This window comes from Pleurodeles waltl, chromosome 1_2 (assembly GCF_031143425.1).
Source record: "Pleurodeles waltl isolate 20211129_DDA chromosome 1_2, aPleWal1.hap1.20221129, whole genome shotgun sequence".
NCBI classification, from domain to species: Eukaryota; Metazoa; Chordata; class Amphibia; order Caudata; family Salamandridae; genus Pleurodeles; species Pleurodeles waltl.
Genome location: NC_090437.1, coordinates 202840589 through 202864851, shown reverse-complemented (window position 1 = coordinate 202864851; position 24263 = coordinate 202840589).

Genomic DNA, 24263 nt, shown 5'->3' with positions numbered 1-24263 from the left:
TCACAGGAGTAGCAAGAGGACTGGACTCTGGTAAGTCAACTCTCTACTACTATATCCCCCACCCTACCTGCATGCCATCACAAACTCCTACCCCACTCCTCACCCCCATCACTCCACCACTTCACATATACCCCACTATCACAACCCACCCATCCCAATACCAAGCCCTGCATGCAACAATAATGCATGGACACCCATCACAGACCTGCATGGACAACCATCACCACAGCATGCACACTAGTGACAATCACTTAGCCAACCGAATCACAACTCACACAAGCCAAAGCTGCCTTGGTAATAACAACTATAGAGGGAAACATACCCATGCACAATATGGCACACACATATACAATAACACTGCATTTCATCCCCACAGGACCCGCAGTCAACGTCACTGGAGAGGAGGTGCCACCAACATCCAGTCCCCCACACAGAAGAGGCCCACAGTGATGACAGCAGCTCTGCACGCCTGGATCAGGATGACCTACCTGGCCCATCAGGGACCTCTGGACAGTTGGTTACCCTGCCACAGTCCCAACCCTCCGCAGAGCCTCCCCCCTCAGGAAACACCAGCACAGCACCCACCCAGTGGGCCCATACCTCTGTCTGGAGGACACGTCAATCAGCAGTGTGTCCACCACTACAGGGACCCCAGGCAACCCCACAAACCCAAGACAATCAGAGACCTGGGGTCAGTGGCAGTGGGCACATGTTTCAGGGGACAGAGGCACAGGACAACAGGGAAGCTGGGAGGACTGCTGTGCGACAGGGGGAGGACAGGCCCAGGGAACCCACTCTCCACGAGGCACTTGCAGGGATCCTGGGAGTATACCACCATTCCCTGGAGACCATGGGCCAGATGATGTACAAGTTGCAGGAGACCCAGCAGCTGTAGGAGGGACAGCACCTGGGGATCAGGGAGGACCTCAAAGACATCCACACCACTCCGGTCACCATTGCAGGGGTGCTGGCAGACATGGCCAACACCATGCGGGAGGCAGTGGCACACCAATGGGCCCCTGACACTAGCCAAACTGAAGAACAGCCCTCCACCTCCGCCGGTGCTAGTGGACAGGAGGCCCCCCACAGGACCAACAGGCCACCAGCACCCCACCCCCTGCAGAAGGAGAACCACCAGGTAAACGGTCCCTGTGATCCAGGAAGAAGCCAGAGAACATTGCCAAGAGCCCCACCAGGAAATAGGACTCTCCTGATTGTCACTTTTCTGTCCCACTCTGTAACCCTGTCCACCTTGAACTGTTATTGCTCCCCTTCCTATGCCCCATTGGACAATGCACCTGTGATACCAATAGACTGGACTCTACCCTGGACTTTCCTCCATCAGCAACCCAGCCCACTGCAATACCCCCGGCACTTATTAGCACATAAATAAACACCCTTGGAACAAATACAAGTAGTGATTTGAATATGCATTTGTTTAACAAGCTGTAAACATTGCAATTCAACTGTACAGTCATGTTTACATAGGTATGACCTGTAGTGGGCATCAGTAAACACACCAGGAGCCAGAGTGGGGCACAGATATCTGAAAATAGAGATGCCAAAGGGTACAGTAAGTGGCCACAGAATATGGAAAATCAGGCTGGCATATACAATGTCAAACATAAAACTGCAATGGAAAGTGAAGTTACATTGTCTTACCTGTGTGTCACTGGAAGTACTGTTGAATGCGTGAACTTCTGTTGTCCACATCTTCTTCCTCTGTCTCCTCTTCCTCACTGCCCACAGGCTCCAGTGCTGCCACAAGACCTCCCCTAGGCTCATCTTCCTGCAGAAAAGGCACCTGGCGTCTCAAGGCCAGGTTGTGCAACATGCAACATGCAACGATGATCTTGCACACCTTCTTAGGTGAATAGTACAGGGATCCACCTCTCAGATGGAGGCACTGGAATCTGGCCTTCAGGAGGCCAAAGGTTCGTTCAATTATCCTCCTTGTTCGCCCAAGTGCCTCATTGAAACTTCCTCTGCCCTTTTCCTGGCATTCCTCACTGGGGTCAGTAGCCATGAGAGGTTGGGGTAACCAGACTCACCTGCAAATATTCGAGTTATACCAGTTAGACAGACACTCCATACCCATATACCTACATCAACTCAGTGGGGAACATGGGCTCACCTATTAGCCACACCTGGTGCCTCTGGAGTTGAGACATCACAGATGGAATGCTGCTATTCCTCAAGATAAAGGCATCATGCACAAAGCCAGGATACTTGACATTCACATGGGAGATGTACTGGTCTGCCAAACACACCATCTGCACATTCAGAGAGTGAAAGCTTTCCCTATTCCTGAACACTTGTTCATTCCTCTGGGCGGTGGGGAAATGCTATATGTGTACCATCAATGGTACCAATGATGTTGGGGATATGTCGCAGGGCATAAAAGTCAGCCTTCACTGTGGCCAAATCCTCCACCTGGGGAAATACAATGTAACTGCGCATGTTTTTCAGCAGGGCAGATAACAGTCTGGTCAACACATTTGAGAACATGGGCTGTGACATCCCTGATGCCATGGCCACTGTCGCTTGGAAGGAACCACTTTCCAGCAAATGGAGCACTGACAGGACCTGTACAAGAGGGGGGATACCTGTGTGCTGGCGGAGAGTTGAAATCAGGTCTGGCTCCAATTGGGCACACAGTTCTTGGATTGTGGCCCTATCAAGTCTGTAGGTCAGGATAATGTGTCTGTCTTCCATTGTCGTCAGGTCCACCAGGGGTCTGTACACAGGGGGATGTCTCCATCTCCTATTCATTCTCAGCGGTTGAAGTCTAGGGAGAAAAACGATGAGCAAAGGGTCATATTCACACATATTTTATAATAAAAATGCATTTCTTCCTTTACAGAAACAGTATGTGAATTCGAGCATCAGTTGATGTGCCAATGTCTGCTGTGACGCAGTTAGGTGCCATGGCCTGTGCCCCCCTGAAATGGCGGCTGCCTGACCTCTGAGGAGAGACAAGTGGAAATGAGGTAATTCCGCTGGCGTCGTTCACCGTAGCGGAGGGTGGTCGACGACCGCTGCGCAACTTCGCATTGGTTATCATTGGGTCCTATTGGTTCCAGGAGGCAATGGCGATGTACACCGGCGATGACGATGCGCACCTCCGTGGACGTGACCGTCATTTTCTATCTGTTCACTCACTTCCTACCTGACCTTCAACAGGAGAGGACCTACACTGCAAGTGCTGCTGTGACCTGTGTCTGGAAGCGACAGTGGCTCAAGTGTCTGGGGAAAGGGCCCCCACCTTCACTTCGGAGGATTTGGAGAGACTGGTGGATGGGGTCCTACGCCAGTACACTTTACTCTATGGTCCTCCAGACAAACAGGTGAGTGCACTGTGAGCATGATGCATGGAGTGGTGTGTGTGTTAGTCTCATGTAGGAGGGGCTGAGGGGTCCTGGCCAAAGTGCTGCAAGCATGGTGGTCAATGTATGTGTGTAAGGGGATGGGAGGGATATGGTGGGCCATACGTATGACAGTCCAGACGGTATGACTAATCCCTTTTCTGCTGTATTATTCCTGCAGGTCAGAGCCCATCAGAAAGAGGGTATTTGGCGTGCCATCGCCAAAGAGGTGCAGACCCTGGGGGTCTTTGACAGGCGGAGCACCCACTGCTGCAAACAGTGGGAAGACCTGCGCCGCTGGGCAAGGAAGATGGTGGAGGCCCAGCTGGGGCTGGCCTCCCAACGAGGAAGGGGTGCCTGTTGTACCCTGACCCCCCTGATGTTCTGCATCCTGGCGGTGGCCTATCCGGAGTTGAATGGGCGCTTGAAGGCATCACAGCAGCCACAAGGGGGTGAGTACCGATTCTGAAGCATGACTTTGCTTGCGTTAAGGTTGTACCTGGGTGGGGGATGTGAACTGCGGGTGCCCGTAGGCCAGGGCGAAATGTCAGGGTAGGTCCCTTGTTGGTCAGGCTCTGAAGCACTCCAACCCCAATAGTGTTAGTGGACATCTACTACTGGGCAGCGTCCTGTTGGTTTCAGGTGTGCAGCTAATGGTGTTAGGCATTGTAATGCATGACCTAGTGCATAGGGCTGATCCCTGTGTGTTTTGTACGCCAATTGTTGTGTTGTTGCTGGCATTGACCAAGTGCATCCTCTGTCTCTCCACCCCTTTTTGTTTTGTCACCCTGTCCTTCTGTGCATTAGCATCATCTGGCAGAGGAGCAGAGGCACCGGTGACAGAGGGAGCTGCATCCCACATGGGCCTGGAGGCTGAATCCACTGATGATGAGGGCACCAGTGGGATGGAGGGCGAGGGGAGCACCATGATGGAGACAGGAGGGGACACTAGAGACAGCATCTCCTCCTCAGATGGACCTCTCTGGCGGTGGCGGACACCTCTGTTTCCACCCCAACAACAGGTACAGCCACCACCCCCGTACCAGCACCGCCCTCCCAGCAGCCCCTCAGCATGTTTCCCGTACCCGCTCACCCAGGAGGGTGGGTATCTCCTTCACCCCAGGCACCTCAGGCCCTGCCCCAGTTAGCCCTGCTGCCCTCAGTGAGGAGGCTATTGACCTCCTGAGATCCCTCACTGTTGGGTAGTCAACTACACTGAATGCCATCCAGGGTATCGAAAGGCATTTGCAACAAAAAAATGCATACCTGGAGGGCATTCTCTCTGGCGTGGCGGCACAACAGAGACCATTTCAGGCTCTGGCCTACGCACTGATGGCAGCCATTGTCCTGTCTCCAGCCTCCCCCCTCCAACTTCTTCTACCAAGTCCCAATCCTCTCAACCCCAACCGATCCCAAACACATCTTCAGACCAGCATTCACCCAAATCAACACACAGAAGTGGCTCAGGCAAACACAAGCACCACACTTCATCTAACAGGCACTCACACAAGCACCATCCCCATTCAGACACACCAACATCCACTACCTCCACTGTGTTCCCCTCCTCCTCCACGTCCACCTCCCAGTTGCATCTCCACTCACACCTGCATGCACTCCATCCTCTACCTCCATCACCAGCACGCCTATCACCACACGCCCCTCACTGCCAGTCACCACCCCCACATCCATGTACATGTCCCCTGTATCCTCTCCCACTGTGTCTTTGATCCCTCCTCCCAAAGTACACAAGTGCAAGCACATACCTTCCCGACAGCCATCCACCTCACAACAGCATCCAGCTCATGCACCTGCAACCAAACACAGCAGACTGACACCTCCTACAACCACTTCCTCTTCCTCTACTCCCAAACCTTCACCCTCTTCCCGCCCCAATGTCCCTAAGAAGCTTTCCCTAGCCAACATTGGCCTTTTCCCTAACCCTCCACCGTCCTTCACTTCAGGCAAGGGTGGCCAGAACCCAGCCCAGCACCTCAGCCACCAAGTCCACGTCCGCTGTGGTTTCAGCAGCTGTCAGAGGCTCTAAGGAGGCATCCGACAGCCCAGTAGTGTGCCACCAACACCTGCCAAGGCCAAGGAGGTTCCACCACCTGACAAGGGCAAGAAGGGGACAGCATCCATAAAGGAGAAGGAGCCACAACCAGCCAGCAAGGCCAAGTCAAAGACTCCAGCTGGCAGACCCAAGGAGGCACCAGCATCTGCAAAGGGCAGGAAGGGGCTCAGAACACCAGCCAGGGCACTATAGCCACCCAAGGCTGCAGGTGAAGGCCTGGTGGCTACCAGCACAACCGCCAGCACCGCCATCTGTACCGCGGCAGCACGGCCACCTCCACTGCCGCAAGCACCACCACCTGCTCTGCCACCTGCACTGCCACAAGTAGCACCACTGCCAGCAGCAGCAGGCCCACTGGGCAGCCGTCCAAGGCTGCAGGGGAAGGGCCTCCCTCACCACTGGCAGCACGGACCCCATCACCGGCACTGCCACCACTGTACAGCCGTCCCCACCGGCGGATGGACTGTAGTCCTGCCTCCATGGGGTGTCATGCATCCTGCCCACAGAAAACCGTGTGGGTCTGACACCCAGGTGAGTGACTGTGACATTGCACTCCCCAAGACCTGCATCACAGGGCACAAAGCCCCCTCCAGAACCAGTGGAAAAAGGCATCCACTCACCCTATCCGTGGCAGGATGAAGCACACTGGGCACTAAGCCCCCTCCAGAACCAGTGGAAGAAGACATCCACTCACCCTATCCTTGGCAGGATGAAGCGCATTTGGCAGGATGAAGCGCACTTGGCACAAATCCCAATCCAGAACCAGTGGAAGAAGGCATCCACTCACCGTATCCTTGGCAGGATGAAGCACACTGGGCACAAAGCCCCCTCCAGAACCAGTGGAAGAAGGAATTCACTTGAGAGACTGTGTCTTTGCACTCCTCAGGACCAAGCAGTGGGCAAACCACCCACTTGAGAGACTGTGGCTTTGCACTCCCCAGGACCAAGCAGTGGGCAAACCACTCACTAGAGAGACTGTGGCTTTAGACTCCCCAGGACAAGCAGTGGGCAAACCACCCACTTGAGAGACTGTGGCCTTGCACTCCTCAGGACCAAGCATTGGCCAAACTACCCACTAGAGAGACTGTGGCTTTGCACTCCTCAGGACCAAGCAGTGGGCATGGAGCCCCCTCCAGGAGCAGTGGCATTGTCCTATCTTCTGGCTGAGGTGCCCCCCATTCCCTGTTCCCCTGAGGTGCCTGTGTGTTTTTGCCCATGCAGTGTTCTCTCCGTATTGAGGCAGACGTTATGTGTGGGGTTGGCCTAGGTGTTTTGGCCCAGTGGGCCACAGACAATTTTTGTGTGGACATTGTCCTGCCTTTTATATATATTGTATATATTGTAAATCCTGTTTTTGCTTTCTGCACGTATTTCTAAGTATTTCTAATATTACACTCATTTGACTCCATTCCTTTTGTCCTTGCATTATTCCAGAGGGTTACGGGTGTATATGTAATGTTGTTGCATGTGTTTGTGTGTACGGTGTTGGGGTGAGGGTGTTGGTGTTGCGTGTTGCATGTGTGTGTCACTCTCTTTTTCCTCCCCCTCTCCCTTGTGTGCTAGGTGCAGTACTCACTGTGGTCGTCATTGCCGGCATTGGTGCTCCTGGTATATGAGCAGATACACCAGCATGGGGAAGACCTGCTGTTCAGGCTCCATGGCGTCTTGGTTCTTCCTTGAGTGTCGAGAGGTGAGTGGTTTCCCTTCAGAGTACTGTTTCCGCCGTGCTTTTCATGGCATTGGTACCGCCCCGAAAAAGGTGGGGGATGGGCGGGTTGTAATGGAGTGGGCGGTACATTGTCTTCCGACTGTCTGTTGGTGGTTACCACAGTGGCGGTTGGAGTGTTAAAGTGGCTGTCTGTGTTGGCGGTTTCCGCCGTGGTCATGATTCAATTTTTTTTACCGCCGGCCTGTTGGCGGTGTTACCACCGCTTTAACACTGACCGCCAGGGTTGTAATGAGGGCCTTGTTTTTTTTTTAATTTGTCCGGTTTAATAGGTTGATTGGGCATGGTCGACAAGTCAGAGTGTGAGTCACAGTGAATGAAAGAAAATTTCAACTGAGATCTGGCGATTCCTATGTGCACCAGGACAGACCCACTGATCAGTTGAAAGTAAAATTTGCAGGTTGAATTTTGCTTGTGAATCAGGGAAAGTGAGAAAGAAGGAGTGGCTGCAAAAGCGGGAGCCATCAGTGAAAAATCCATGAAGTTTTTGAAGCAATTGTGTTACCTTTTCCTGTAGTAAACCAGGAAATTGGGTTTTGATTTTGTTTAGTGCTCGCAATATTTTGCAATAGTTTTGTGTGAATTGAAGTTTGGGAGGACGAGCCGCAAGACTTTGTCAGCTGCAGTACTGACGTCACTGGAGCCGCACTGGGATAGGTTGGTTAGTGAGAAGGGTCGAGCACGGATTGGCAGCCGTCCACGTGGCACAATTGGTTGAGAAGGTGGGTGAAGAGAATTATGGGATTAAAAGTCACTTCCTGATTTGATTTTGAATAACATAAAGGTCGAAAAGATGAAATTCTTCAAAGCTTTAAAGAGTGCTTTAAGGGGAGATACTTACATTACAACAAGTATAGGCAAGGCTACACTGCCAGAAGGTACACCAGCTTAAATTGTAATAAAAGAGAAGGGTGTCACGCCATGTCTTTGGCTAAAGCAATGGTGCAAAGTGACAGAGAAAGAAGGAAACTTAGCATTTCCTACAAATGGAACGTTCACTTTGAGGGTTTTACAGCATTTAAGGATGGTGCTATATGAATAAAAGCCCATAGCGAGACCAGCACAGTTTGAGGCATGAGCGATCTGGGAGCTAGTAGCCAGGCAGCAACAGCAACAGGGAATGAAGTTGTTTCCAGCGATTACATAGGACAATGAGAAAGAAGGGAAGAAATCTACTAGAAAGACTAACAGAAGCCCTTCTGAGAGTAGGGAGGCTAGAAAGTCTTCGATAGTGGAGGAAGAATCAGATGATGATGAGTTTCTTACACAGTTATTGAGAAATCGTCTTCCATCATATGCAGCACATGAGGGTGGTCTGAGTACCGGTGCTGATCCTTCAGTTCCGACACAGGTTAATGGGCCAGGGAGTCCAGTGCAGGTTACTACCTGCCCGACACAGAGCCCGATGCAGAGTAGTCTCAATGCATCTACTACTCCAGTTGTAAAAAATCAAGTGCAACAGCCACATTTCCAGAGAATTTACCCTGATGTGCCTATTGTGAAAACTGCCACAAACTTAATCATGCCTATAGAACTTGTTTTTCCGAGACCAGTGTTGGTTCAGACAGAGCCAACTCCACTCTTATTGCTGCAAGTGCAGAAACAGGTAATGCCAAGATACTCTTCGATGACAGGGACCCAGACAGATATGTCTGTACTTCTGAGCCAAAATATGAGAGCAATGCAACCGCAGAACTTAGGAGTCAGACGAAGTCGGGATGCTGTATCTGTACCTATGACTATAGGTCTGGCTGTGCCATTATTTGCACAAGACAAACCCAGTGTAGAGAGGCACGGAGTGCTGAATCAGAATGGAATGAGGGGAGGACTTAATGAGAACACTCGAGTAGTCTCTCTTGAAGGACAGACTTTTAATGGGTCCAGATCCTTGTTAAATCTTAGGGGGTCATTACAACATTGGCGGTAAAAGCCGCTTACCGCGGTGCAGAAGATCGCCAACACACCGCCGCTGCCACGGAATTCCACCACAGCTATTATGACCCACAGCTCGGAATCCTACAAAATACAGACACCCACACAGGTCCGCCACACCAAAGGTCAGTGACAAACTGGCGATAACAAAACCTCCACCATCACGCCAACAGGAATATGCCCACACTATCACGACCCACGAATCCACGCGGTGGTCTTTCAACCGCCGTATTCCATTGGCGGTACACACCGCCACGCTCAAAATACACACACATTTACAAAACACTACCACATTGGATAATTCGAAATACACACACCTGATACACATACACACACCACTCCCACACACCCAATCCAATATAAAACACACACCCACATCACCCACAAACCCTTACGACAACAATTGCGACAGAAGGCCAGAGAGAGACACCACCAGAAACAACACTAGCATCGACAGGCACTCAACACCATCACTCACACAACATCCACGCACCTCACACAACACACCTCTAAATATCACCCCACACATCACAACACACACCATCCCACACATCACCCACACCACCCCATGGCACTGCAAAGACACCCCAGGTTTTCTGAGGAGCTCTGGGTCATGGTGGAGGAAATCATCTGGGTAGAGCCACAGCAATTCGGATCACAGGTGCAGCACACCACCATAGCTAGGAAGATGGAGCTATGGCACAGAATCGTGGGCAGGGTCAACGCAGTGGGACAGCACCCAAAAACTAGGGATGACATCAGGAAGAGGTGGAACGACCTACGGGGGAAGGTGCGTTCCGTGGTCTCAAGACACCAGATTGCGGTTCAGAGGACTGGCGGCGGACCCCCACCTCCTCCCCCAGAACTAACAACATGGGAGGAGCAGGTCTTGGCTATTCTGCATCCTGAGGGCCTCACAGGAGTAGCTGGAGGAATTGTCTCTGGTAAGTCAAACCTTTAACTACCATATCCCCCACCCTACCTGCATGCTATCACATACCCACACCATCGCCATCACCCCCATCACTCCTACTCCTCACACATGTCCCACTATCACAAACCACACATCCCAAACCAAAGCCCTGCATGCAACACCAAAGCATGGACACCTATCACCAAAGCATGTCCACTGCACATACCCATACAACCCCTAAACCATTATCAGAGAAGGTCCCACACAAGAATGGAAGCACTGGGGTACATGGTCAACCACCCATTGCACACCATGGCACACACAGATGCAATACTCATGCCTTTACACCCCTGCAGGACCCCTACCCAATGTCACCGGACAGGAGGGTCCAGACATGTCCACTCCACCCACAGAAGAGGCCCACAGTGATGACAGCAGCTCTGTCCAACTGGATCGTCGGTTCCCCTCACACTGGCACAGGCCACTACAGAGCTTCCCCCTCTGGAAACATCAGCACAGCACCCACCCAGCGGGCCCATACCTCTGTCCCCAGGACACTTCAAGCAGCAGTGTGTCCACCACTACAGGGAACCCAGGCTAGTCCACCACCCCAACAACACCAGGGACCTGGGGGCAGTGGTAGTGGGCACACGGTTCAGGGGACAGAGGCCCAGGAACACAGGGGAACTGGGAGGGCTGCTGTGCGACAGGGGGAGGACAGGCCCAGGGAACCCACTCTCCAAGAAGCCCTCTCCAACAACATGGGAGCCTACCACCATTCCCAGGAGACGATGGAACGGTTCTGGCCAAGTTTCAGGAGACCCAGAGGCTGCAGGAAGAACAGTATTTGGGGTTCCGGGAGGAACTCAAATCCATCAATTCCACCCTGGGCACCATTGTAGGGGTGCTGAAGGAACTCGTCAACACCAGGAGGGACACTGTGGCACAAACAAGGGGCCCCTGACATTAGCCTGGACGATGAACTGCCCACCACCTCCGCCGGAACTAGTGGACAGGAGGCACTGCCACAGGACCACGACTCCAGCACCCCACCCCCTGCAGATGGAGAACCACCCTGCAAACGGTCCCTGAGATCCAGGACAAAGACAGAGAACAATGCCATGACCCCCGCCAAGAAATGAGACCACCCTGATTGTCATCCTTCTGTCCGACTTTGTCACCCTGTCCATACTTAAACTGCCCTAGCTCCACTTCCTCTGCCCCTTTGGACAATGCACCTGTGAGACTAATAGACTGGACTCTACCATGGACATTCCTCCACCATCACCCCTGACCATTTTACAACCCCCCTCCACTATTTAGCACTTAAATAAACACCCTTAAATCACAAAATAATCTGGAGTCAGTCTGCGCTTTCGAAAATGTGTATTTGCAATAACTGTGGGAAAATACTATATCCAATGTAATGTCAACATACCTATGTCACACAGCTCTAGTCCATGCGGAAACAAAGCAGAGGCCACACAGTGGGACCCACATCTGTGAAATCGAAAGGGAAAGTGACAACTCAGTGTCCATACCCTGGGTGAAAATGACAGACAGATGAGAGGTAGAAGAATTAAATCAGATGTAGCAGGCAGTGTTGTCTTCTTACCTGTGTCTCACTGGAAGTATTGCTGGATCACCGTGCTCCTGTTGTCTATGTCCTCTTCTTCTGCTTCCTCGTCTTCACTGTCCACAGGCTCCACAGCTTCCACAACACCTCCATCTGGACCATCCTCCTGTAGAAAAGGCACCTGTCATCGCAAGGCCAAGTTGTGAAGTATACAGCAGGCCACAATGATCTGGCACACCTTCTTTGGTGAGTAGAATAGGGAACCACCTGTCATATGGAGGCACCGGAACCTGGCCTTCAGGAGGCCGGAGGTCCTCTCTATAATCCTCCAAGTTCGCCCATGGGCCTCATTGTTGTGTTCCTCTGCCCTTGTCCTGGGATTGCTCACTGGGGTCAGTAGCCATGACAGGTTGGGGTGACCAGAGTCACCTGTAAATGGCGAGGGACAACTGTTAGACACACACTAACTCTTAGGGACATCCCCAGACCAGACACCTAGTCACACTGTAATGGGTCCATGTCCTCACCTAATAGCCACACATGGTGCCTCTAGAGTTGCCCCATCACATAAGGGATGCTGCTATTCCACAGAATGTAAGCGTCATACACTGAGCCAGGAAACTTGGCATTGACATGGGAGATGTACTGGTCGGCCAAACACACCATCTGCACATTCATAGAATGGTAACTCTTCCAGTTTCTGTACACCTGTTCACTCCTGCCGGGGGGGACCAAGGCCACATTTGTCCCATCAATGGCACCTATGATGTTGGGGATATGTCCCAGGGCATAGAAGTCACCTTTCACTGTAGGCAAATCCTTCACCTGAGGGAAAACAATGTAGCTGTGCATGTGTTTCAGCAGGGCAGACAACACTCTGGACAACACATTGGAGAACGTAGGCTGGGACATCCCTGATGCAATGGCCACTGTTTGAAAAGATCCACTTGCTAGGAAATGGAGTACTGACAGGACCTGCACTAGAGGGGGGATTCCTGTGGGATGGCGGATAGCTGACATCAGGTCTGGGCACACAGTTCCAGGATTGTGGTACGATAAAATCTGTATGTGACAATTACATGTCGCTCCACCATTGTCGACAGGTCCACCAGCGGTCTGTACACCGGAGGATGCCGCCATCTCCTCACCTGCCCCAGCGGACGTGCTCTATGGAGGAGAACAGCGAGCAGAGAGTCAACCAACACTGAGGTATGTAAGCACAAATTTATAGCAAAATGTTTGAAAATCAATAGATGGCTGTATTAGTGTTTAAGCAAGGCCTAGATATGTGTGATGCAGTCAAAATTAATGCCATGTGGCCCCCTGAAATGGCGGCTGCCTGACCTGTAATGTGGGACAAGGGGATATGAGGTAACTGCGCTGGCGTTGTACACCATCGCGGTAGGCGGTCGAAGACCGTGGCGCAATCTTGCATTGGTTAACATTGGACCCCGTGGGTCCCAGGAGCCAATGACGATGTACGCTGGCGGTGACGGTACCGACCGCCGCGGACGTCACCGCCATTTTCTCTCTGTTCAATCACTTGATACCTGATCTTCGACAGGAGAAGACCTACACTGCAAGTGCTGCTGTGACCTCAGTCTGGAAGAGACAATGGCTCATGTGTCTGGGGAAAGGGCCCCTGCCTTCAGCACAGAGGAGTTGGAGAAACTAATGGATGGGGTCCTCCCCTTGTACACCCTGCTCTACAGTCCTCCAGATAAACAGGTAAGTACACTGTGAGCATGCAGAATGGGCAATGCCTGTGTGGACTGGTGTTGATGAAAGATGGGGGGGGGAGAATGAGGCGTGCATGATACGACGGTGAGTGCATGTGTGTCATGGCTAGGGTAGGGATGCGGGTCAATGACGATGACGGTGCGGACGGTTATATTTTCTCCTTTTCTCCTGTACTATTCCTGTAGGTCAGCGCCCACCAGAAGAAGGATATTTGGCGTGCCATCACCAAGGAAGTCCGGACCCTGGGGGTCCACCACAGACGGAGCACCCACTGCCGTAAAAGATGGGAGGACATTTGCGCTGGAGCAAAAAGTCGGCGGAGGCCCAGCTGGGTTGGCCTCCCAACGTGGGAGGGGTGCCAGTCGCACCATGACCCCCCTGATGTGCCGGATCCTGGCGGTGGCCTATCCGGAGTTGTAAGGGCGCTTGAGGGCATCACAGCAGCCACAAGGCGGTGAGTACACTCTCATTCTGCTGATTCAGCGTGCATTGAAGGTGTCTGGGTGGGGGAGGTGGACTGTGGGTTCCCCTAAGCCAGGGCGAGTTTAGTAGGCAAGGTCCCTTCTTAAGGCAGGCCCTGTGGCACCCCACCCCACCTGTGTTCAGAGCCAACTACACCTAGTCAGGCTCCTGTGACTTCCATGTGTGCAGCAATCAGACATAGGCCTTGTAACCCATGTCCCTGTGATTAATTAGGGAACTCTAAGTGCACGGCGTAGTGCAGGGGGCTTCTGTGTCTGTAGTATCCGCCAACGGTAGCGGTATTGCATGCACTCAATATGTCTTTCTTCTGTCTTCCCCCCCTTTTTGTGGTCTCCCTGTTCTTGTGTGCATTAGCATCATCAGGTGGAGGAGCAGTGCCACCATCCCACATGGCCCTGGAGGGCGACACAACGGAGTCAGAAGCCCCCAGTGGGACGGAGGGCGAGGGGAGCTCCACGGCGGGAACAGGCACTGAGACCAGCGACACAGACTCCTCCTTTGATGGGAGCTCCCTTGCGGTGGCGGGCCCCTCTGTGCCCACTGCATCTACAGGTACAGCCGCCACCCCCCTACCAGCACCGCCCTCCCAGCAGCCCCTCAGCGTGTGCCCCATGGCCGCTCACCCAGGAGGGTGGGCATCTTCTTCCACCCAGGCACCTCAGGTCCTGCCCCAGTCACCCTTGCTGCCCTCAGTGAGGAGGCCATTGACCTCCTCAGGTCCCTCACTGTTGGGCAGTCTACCATTTTGAATGCCATCCAGGGTGTACAGACCTATGCATACCTGGAGGGCATTCATTCTGGTCAGGCAGCCCAACAGCTAACTTTTCAGACTTTGGCCTCAGCACTGATGGCAGCCATTGTCCCTGTCTCTAGCCTCCCCCCTCCAACTTTCTCCACCCAGACCCAAACCCCTGTACCTCAGCCTATCCCTAGCACACCATCAGACCAGCATGCACACACGTCAACACACAATGGAAGCTCAGGAAAACATAAGCAACACACATCCCACAGGCACTCACGCAAGCATCACACACATGCAGACATACCAACATTCACTGCCTCCACTGAGTCCCCCTCCTCCTCATCTCCCTCCTCCCTCCCAGTCTCGTCTCCACTCACACCTGTATGCACTACATCTTCAGCCACTACCTCCATCACCAGCACACCCACCACCACACCCCGCTCACGTGCAGTCACCACCCCACTACCATTCACACATCCCCTGTGTCCTTTCCCAGTGTGTCTGTGAGCCCACCTCCCAAGGTACACAATCACAGCCACACACCCACCCAACAGCCATCCACCTCACGACAGCCTCCAGCCCATGCACCTTCACCCAAAGTCAGCAAACGTACACCTCCTACAACCACTACCTCTTCCTCCACTCCCAAACCCCCTCCATCTACCCGTCCCCGTGTGTCCCAAAAACTTTTTCTGTCCAACCTTGACATCTTCCCCTCACCTCCCCCACCCCTTCAGTCTCCTAGGGCCCGCCTTTCCAGGTCCCAACCCAGCACCTCAGCCACAACATCTGCGAGAACAGTGGTGCCGTTAGCAACCGGCTTCTGGAGTGCGCCAAACAGCAGGGCAGCCAGTGTGCCAAGGAGTCAGACCACGGACAGTCCCCCACCTCAAAAACAGAAAAAGTTGGCCAGTGCCCGGCGGGAGAGAGGCAAAATATCTACCACCAAAGCCTCTCCCAGGGGTACAGTTGGGAGTGGGAAGACAGCTGCCCCACCATCCAAGGTGGGGAAGGGGCACAGAAAAACAGGCAAGTCGGCGAAAACCTGCACGGCGGACAAAACTGCCACCAGCACCGCTGCCAAGGACACTGCCGCCACAAGCACCGCTGCCAAGGACACCGCCGCCACAAGCACTGCTGAACAGGACACCGCCGCCACCAGTCCCGGTTGCAAAGGACACCGCCGCCACAAGCACCGCTGAACAGGATACCACCGCCACCAGCACCGCTGCCAAGGACACCGCCGCCACCAGCACCGCTGCCAAGGACACCGCCGCCACCAGCACCGCTGTGAAGGACACCGCCACCACCAACACTGCAGGCCAATGAGCCCCAAAGCTTCCGACACTACTGAGGCCGCCGCGGCAGGATGAATCACTCTGGGCACAAGGACCCCTCCAGAACCAGTGGAGATTTACATCCACTACCTCTGTCCTTGGCAGGATGAAGCACTCTGGGCACAAAGCCCCCTCCAGAACCAGTGGAGTAAGGCATCCACTACCTCAGTCCTTGGCAGGATGAAGCACTCTCTGCACAAGGCCCCCTCCAGAACCAGTGGAGTAAGGCATCCACTTGAGAGACTGTGGCTTGGCACTCCCCAGGATACAGCAGTGGGCATGGAGCCCCTCGTGGATCTGGCGTCGTGCACTCATCCGGCTGAGGTGCCCCCCTTCCCTTCCCCCTGAGGTGCCTGTTGTATTTCTATCTGATGCCCTAGCAGTTTTCTCTCCGTTTTGATCGGGTATTGAGTGTGGGCCTTGCCCATGCATTTTGGGCCCAGTGGTCCACGGACTATGATGGTGGAATACCTTGGACTTGTATTCTTGGTGTATATATTTGTTTATAGTGTAAATATATATATATATATATATATATATTTTTTTTTTTTGATTACTGTATTTTAATAGATTACAAACATTCGACTCATTTCCTTTTGTCCTTGCATTCTTCCAGGGGGGTTGTAAATGTAATGTATCTACATGTACTTGTGTGTGTGTTGTAGTGGGTGAGGGTGGGGGTGGGAGTGTTGCGTGTCACTCTTTTTTCCCTCCCCCTCCCCTGTGTCGTAGGTGCAGTACTCACCGTGGTCTTCGCCGCCGTCTTTGTTGTTCCTGGTAGAGGAGCAGGAAGATAAAGGCTGGGAGTATCTGGAGCTCGGGTTCCATGGTGTCCTGGATCCTCGTGGGGTGTGTAGAGGTGAGCGTTTTCCCATCCAAGTCCTGTTTCTACCGTGTTTTTGTTCGCGGTGAATCCAACCCGGAAAAGGTGGCGGATTGGTGCCTTGTAATACAGTGGGCAGAACCTTGTCTTCCGCCTGTCTGTTGGTGGTTACCGATGCGGTGTTTGTTTGTACTGCCATGGCGGTCGGAGTGTTAAAGTGGCTGTCTATGTTGGCAGTTTCCACCACGGTCGTGATTCCATTTTTTTACTACCGGCCTGTTGGTGGTTTTACCGCCACTTTAACACCGACCGCCAGGGTTTTAATGACTGGGTTTAGTCTGTTCGGAGTTCCTCCGGATGCTGTGATAGGATCGAACATTAGTCAGAGCCTGAAATTATTGACAACGAAGACTCTAAATGCAGTTGTGCAGCAGGTACCATCTGTCCAAGCCAGCAACGTTGTGTTACATGGTTTGACAGCCCAGCAATTGACTGAATGGTTGGACAAGCTGAATACCCCACAGAGAGAGAAGTACTTAAATTACACTAGACTAAGCATTTAGGCGGATGAGCTCATTGAGGGAACTATGGGTGTGAACAGGTTAGAATCCTACACAGAAGCAGAGTGGAGATGTCTGTGCCTGAAGATTATGAGGGAAGTAAGCAATGTGCATCAGAAGCTAGCAGACCTGGCAGAGAAGTACAGCATATAAATAGAGAAAACAAAGCATTTGAAAAAGAGTTACAGGTTAGACTTTGAGACTAAAGACTTTGAACAAATGAGATCTACAGGAATGAAGGCACACGTTAGGGAGCTAATTCAAAGTGCTCAGACTTGGGGAGCATTAGACAGATGGGAAGGCAGATGGGTAAAGAAAAGAGACAAAAGGAAGAGGGATTCTGTGGAGCTGACTGCAAATGTACAGCAGGACGAAGATCCAGTGAAAATGTTACCAATGAGGGAGATTCCGAGAAGGAAAGTTGTTCATGTCCCTTGGATCAGAAGTGACATTCTGTCATTTACAAATGACTATCCAAAATTGAGAGAGAAACCAGTAGAATGGTACCAGCAGACAGGCAGGTTTGTAAAACTTGCAAAGTGCCTTTGGGAAGACTTGAACACTTTATCAGAGTTAGTAGTTCCAGCTGATTTGTGGATGGAGTGCAAGAGGAGTATAGATTGGCCGCCAAAAAAGAACCAGAGAGAGATAAAATGACAAGCGCTCCATCTCCTGAGGTAATTAGCTATTACTATAAGGTGATTTAATTTTTTTAAACAATAATTTCGCCCAAGAACATTGATTGGCAGAGAATTGACAGGACAGCCTGGGAAGCAAAGGAGTCAATCCATGCGTATTATGAGAGATAGTTGCAGGTGTTCAAGCATTACAGTGGAACAGAGACAATTGAGCCGAAAGACATGATTAATTTTGTGTTCAGATTTGTGGAAGGATTGAGACTTGAAGTTAGCCAGATGATTAAGAGTCATTTGATTTATTGGCAAGCAAAAACAATTGATGAGGAGTTGCAGTATGCAAAGTACTGTAGTGATGAGATTGAGTTGAAGCAAAGAAAGCTGAAAGAGAAGGCGATGGTGATGCAGATTAAAGCTGCACAAGCAGGCAATCAAGGAAATTTTCCACAACAGATACACCAGCAGCAGCAAGGAAATAGGGTATTTCAGCCCGAAATAAGAGGTGGGGTTTGTGGAGGTAGAATGAATCATGGTCCAGACTTGGGTACTGTGGTAGTTCAGAATGATGTGCAGGGAAAAAATAAATTGGTGCCCTGTCACGCTTGCGGAGTCGTTCAACATTGGAAAGGGAAGTATCCGATGTTGGTGGAAGAGGGTGTTGTTCAGCAAACTAATGACATCACTTCATTCCAGAAAATGAGAGGACTAAGAATGAGAGGTCCTAATCCAATTATGTGAATCAAATGAAGAATTTTCAACCCATGCAGCAGGTGCAAATGCCACATGTGCAAATGACACAGTTGCAGCCAATGCAACAGAAGGTTCCCATGGTACCTAGACAGCAAATCCAAATACCTCAAGCCCCAATTGAACAGCAGCATGTGATGCTTTCTCAACAGGTCACAGGTCAGAGGCTTAACCAAAGTAATAACACTGTACACCAATTCCTGTTACACAGTGAGAATGGAATAAACGATGACTGGGTGAGCAAGAGTTCAGATGAGGATCCATGTGTACTTGCAACTTCCTTAGAAGTATATCAGAGAAGTCCCTATGTGAATTGAAAGGTCATGGGTCACTGAGTTTCATTCTTGGTTGACAAAGGAGCTACACGCTCTACAGTAAGATCAGTTGAAGTCCTGAATTTGCCCCTTTCAGGAAAAATAGTCCAGATTGTGGGGGTAGCGAATCAGTATTTGACCAACCTGATTACAGAACCAGTTCACGTTAAAATTGGCAACGTTCAGGGATTTCACAAATTCATAGTCTGTGATTCGAGTCCGGTATCCCTGCTGGGAAGAGACTAGGGGCCAGATGTAGGTAGCGTTTTGCATGGCGCAAACTGCAAAAATCGCAGTTTGCGCAATGCAAAACGCGCATTGTGATGCACATTCCCATTTTGCGAGTCGGTACCGACTCGCAAAAGGGGAATGCGACTGGCAAATAGGAAGGGGTGTTCCCATCCTATTTACAACTCGCACCGCGTTGCCGAATTGCTTTGTGATCACGAACGCGGTCGCAAAGCAATTCGGAGTTACCACAAGTGTCACACTGCTGGTAACCCATTCGCAAAAGGGAAGGGGTCCCCATGGGACCCCTTCCCCTTTGTGAATGTCGACATAAATGTTTTTTCAGAGCAGGCAGTGGTCAAATGGACCACTGCCTACTCTGAAAAACCGAAACCAAATGGTTTCGTAATTTGTTTGTATTGCAACTCGTTTTCCTTTAAGGAAAACGGACTGCAATACAAAAAAGAACAACTGCTTTATTTAAAAAGCAGTCACAGACATGGAGGTCTGCTGTCTCCAGCAGGCCACCATCCCTGTGAGTGCAGGGAATCACAATGGGGTCGCAAAATGCGACCCACCTCATTAATATTAATGAGGTGGGTCTTTGCGACCCCATTGCGATTCGCAGACGGTGTCTGAGACACCGTTCTGCATCCAATTTTGTGATTCGGAAATTGCGAGTCGCACCGACTCGCAATTTCCGAATCGCAAAATCGGAATTTGCTACATCTGGCCCTTACTGTGCAAAACAAGATGCTCTATTTCTTGTTCAAATGATGGAATTGAGATACAGACAAATAGTATTGATGAAGATGACCCAGCTCCCGAGACAGAATGTGAAAATACAAATGAAGAATACCCACTGATTTATTTTTCCCAGTGTTCACAGTGAAGGAGCTTCATCCTGATTTACAGGGAAAGGTTAAAGAGAAAGTGTGGGATCTGACAGGGAAAGAGATAGGACTGATAAAGGGAGTTGAGCCAGTTAGAGTTTCTGTAAAACCAAATGCAATTTTTCCCCAAATTCCCCAGTACCATATGCCACAAGATGTCCTTATGAAGATCGCCCAAATAATTGCAGAATTTGTGGAGCAAGGGGTTTTGGAGGAAGTGTTGAGCAGCCCATGAAATTCACCGATAATGGGTTTGAAAAAGCCTTGTGGGAAAGTTCAAATTGTCTAGGATTTGAGAAAAATAAATGACATGGAGATCAAATGTTGCCCCGTGGTACCCAATCCAGCTATGATAATGTTTCAGATTCCATGTGATGCTGAATGGTTCACTGTCATTGATTTGTCGCAAGCCTTCTTTTCTGTGCCTCTTCATGAGGACAACCATTTTCCCTTTTGTTTCAAATTTTTGCACTGAGTTTACTGTTGGTGTCGAATTCCTCAAGGATTTTCAGTCACCTTCCATATTCAATCAGATCTTGAAAAATAATTTGGAGTCTTTGGAATTGCCTTTCCATTCGACCTTGGTACAGTAGATTGATGACTTGTTGATTGCATCAAAAACAAGGGATGAGTGCAAGTATTATATGATTGCTTTTCTGAACCATTTGGGAAAGAATGGTCATAAAGTGTCACCAATGAAATTGCAATACTGTCATAAAGAAGTGAAATACTTGGGTCACCAGATTGAGAAAGGATCAAGGAAGATATCCAAAGAAAGGGTCACAACCATATTCCAGACAAATCCCCCGACCACACAGAGAGATGTCAGAATGTTTTTAGGGATGGTAGGTTACTGCCGCCAATGGATTCCCAATTTTTTAGTCATTTCAACACCATTGCAGAAGCTGACTCATAAAGGAGTTACCAATCCCATAGTGTTAGACCAGGCTGGAATGAAAGCATTTACTGGACTGAGAGAAAGTCTGTGCAAAGCTCCGGCTTTGGGTATGCCTGACTATACGAAACCTTTCACATTGTTTTGTCATGAATGTGATGCATATTCTTTGTCTGTCTTGACGCAGCTCCATGTAGGTGTAACCCGCTGAGTAGCATATTTTTCAGCTACTTTGGACCCAGTTGCAGGAGCCATACCAGGTTGTTTGGGTGCAGTTGCAGCAGTTGGATAGAGCCTCATTCAGTGTGAAGGTATTGTGATGGGACATCCCTTGACTATAATGGTCCCTCACTCTATTGAGATCCTACTTACAAAGACAAAAACCCAAAACTTAACAGCTGCAAGGCTGACCAGATATGAGATGAGTATTCTAGGGTCATTAAATGTGTCATTGAAAAGATGTACAGTGCTGAACCAGGCAACCTTACATCCAAATGAAAATATTGAAATTGAGAAATTGGAGAGACACCCGATTGGAAGAAAATGACCACATTATCTTTGTTGATGGTTCTTGTCTAAGAGACAATACAGGGACACTGAGAGCAGGACATGCTGTGTGCACAATTACTTGTATCCTGGAGGCTTCTTAGCTTCGAGGAATGTATTCTGCTCAAGTAGTGGAACTGGTAGCCCTTACTAGAGCGTGCCATGTTTCTGCTGAGCTAAAAGTTAACATCCATAGGGATAGCCAGTATGGATTCAGAATAGTCCATGATTTTGGCCAGTTGTGGTCACAGAGAGGTTTCCTAACCTCTTCTGGTTCACCAGTGAGAAATGGTGAAAGAATTAAATAACTGTTGTATGCTATCCAAATGCCTCAAAAGATTGCTGTGGTGAAATGCAGTGCACATCTAAAGTCACAAGACTTCGTGTCAATGGGAAATAGATATGTGGATCAAGTCGCAAGGTTTTGCGCATTGAACTATATATTGTTCAAAGATAAGAGGAAACTGTTACTTGAAGAAGATGAAACATGTCAGAGTTGTGCATTAAAAGTAATTGACACGTTGGAAGAATTTAAAATGTTGCAGAATAATGTTGACAGGGAGGAAAAACGTTAATGGAGCAAATTGAAATGTGTCCAGCGACAAGATGAATTGTGAGTTTCAGAAGTGGGTCAATTGGTCTTGCCTAATAGTCTGTTGTCTCAAATGGCCAGGTATTATCATGGTCAAGCACATGTTGGGAGGGATGCCATGATTCATCTGTTGAAAAACAATTGGTTTTATCCAAGTTTTAGACAGGTTGCTGAAGCAGTTTGCAATTGTTGCGTTATTTACCAGCAAATGAACGCGGGGAAAGGGACAGTGGTTAGTTTGAGCCACATTGGAAGAGCAGGAGCTCCATTCAGCAGAATGCAGATGGATTTTATTGAGATGCCTGTGCGTGGAGGTTTGAGATTTGTGTTGGTGATTGTGTGCATTTTTAGTCACTGGATCGAAGCATACCCTACACAGAGAAATGATAGTCTCATAGTAGTGAAACTACTGCTTAGGGAACTGATACCACGTTTTGGGTTTCGGATCTCCTTAGAACCAGATAGGGGAAGTCACTTCAACAATGAAGTAATTAAATTACTTTGTGCAGCATTGAACATTGAGCAGAAGTTGCATTGTAGTTACCGCCCTGAAGCATCAGAACTAATGGAACAAATGAACGGTACCTTGATGTCAAGAGTTGCAAAGATGTGTGCGTCCACGAATCTGAAATGGCACAACGCACTGCCTTTAGTTCTGATGACAATGAGAAACACACCTGACAGGAAGACAGGATTGTCATCGCATGAGATCCTTATGGGTTGAGCCATGAGGTTGCCAGCGGTACCTGCAAATGCACTTGTCAACATTACGGATGATATGGTGTTGGACTACTGCAAAGGTATGGCTGATGTAGTTCGCTCTTTCTCTCAGAAGGTGGAAGCCACCACACTGCCACCGATCCATGACCCAGGGCACCACCTGAGAACCGGTGACTGGGTTGTGGTCCGGAAGCACGTGAGGAAGACGTGTTTGGAGCCTCGTTGGAGGGGTCCCTACCAGGTAGTTCTGACAACTATCACCGCTGTAAAATGTGCAGGAGTTCCGAACTGGTTCCATGCCAGCCACACAAAGAAAGTGGTATGTCCAACTGATGAAGAAGCAGAGTTGTTAAGAATGCCAACAATGATAGGACCAGTGTCCGGGCTGGAAGGAGAACAAAGAGGAACTGAGACCGGATCTGAGCCAGTTGAGGACGGCTTAATCACTCTTCTGAGAGACGAAAGAGGAGACCTCCAAGAGGGTGACAGTGAGCTTACCTCAATTGAGGAGGCAGGAGAGCCCAGTCAGAGGATGGCTTTCCCAGAAGCAGACGATTTTGACTTACAAACAGAGCAACTGCCAGACCCCGAGGGCGATGGAGTTGAATTGGATCAAAGCCATTGTGATTTGACTCCTCCTGAACTAGTTGCATGTCCATCAAGAGAAAACACCACAGAGCAAGGAGAAGTTTCAAGTTCAACACTGAAAAGAACATTGACGAACGGGTCCACTGAAAGGAGATAAGAGGCTGGAGTCACAAGCAAAGAGAAAAGAAGTAGTTGTTGAGACAACAATCAAAGAAGAAGTAGATACAACAAGAAGAGATGATCTGAGTGAAGGAGAATTGAATGGTGATCGAAAGTTGAAAAGAAAGAGAATAGCAAGTCGAAGATACTCAGTTCCTGAATGGGTGTATGCAACTACAAGTGAATGGCAGCAGGTATTTTTGTCTTTTTGTTTTGATCGAGGCATTCCAGGTCAATATTTTGGCACTTGATGGAAGCTGATGAACTGAACTGTTGGGAAAGTTTTTGAAAAAATACAAAGAGAAAGAGACTGTTGAAAAAGTAACCGGAAAAGACTTTGATAACCTGATTTGACTTTGAAACCTGATTTTGAGAAGCTGCTTACTGATTTTTTACAAAGGATCCTGAGACTGAAAGCTGTAAATAACTGCTGAAAAGAGATTTTTGTTTTTGATTTTTTGCTGCAAATCTTTCTAAATTTCTCTTCTGCTCTCTGATTCTCTACAGATCATGTGTAACATTAGCTAGCAAGGTAAGAAGAAAGGTGCTGTAAATACAGGAGTATTGGTTTGGCAATTGTATGTGTGATATTGTTTGTGATATTGATTGTGGGTATGACTGTTCTTGGTAAGAGCAAAGCCAACCATACTTCCGCTTTCGTGACAACTACTGCATTAA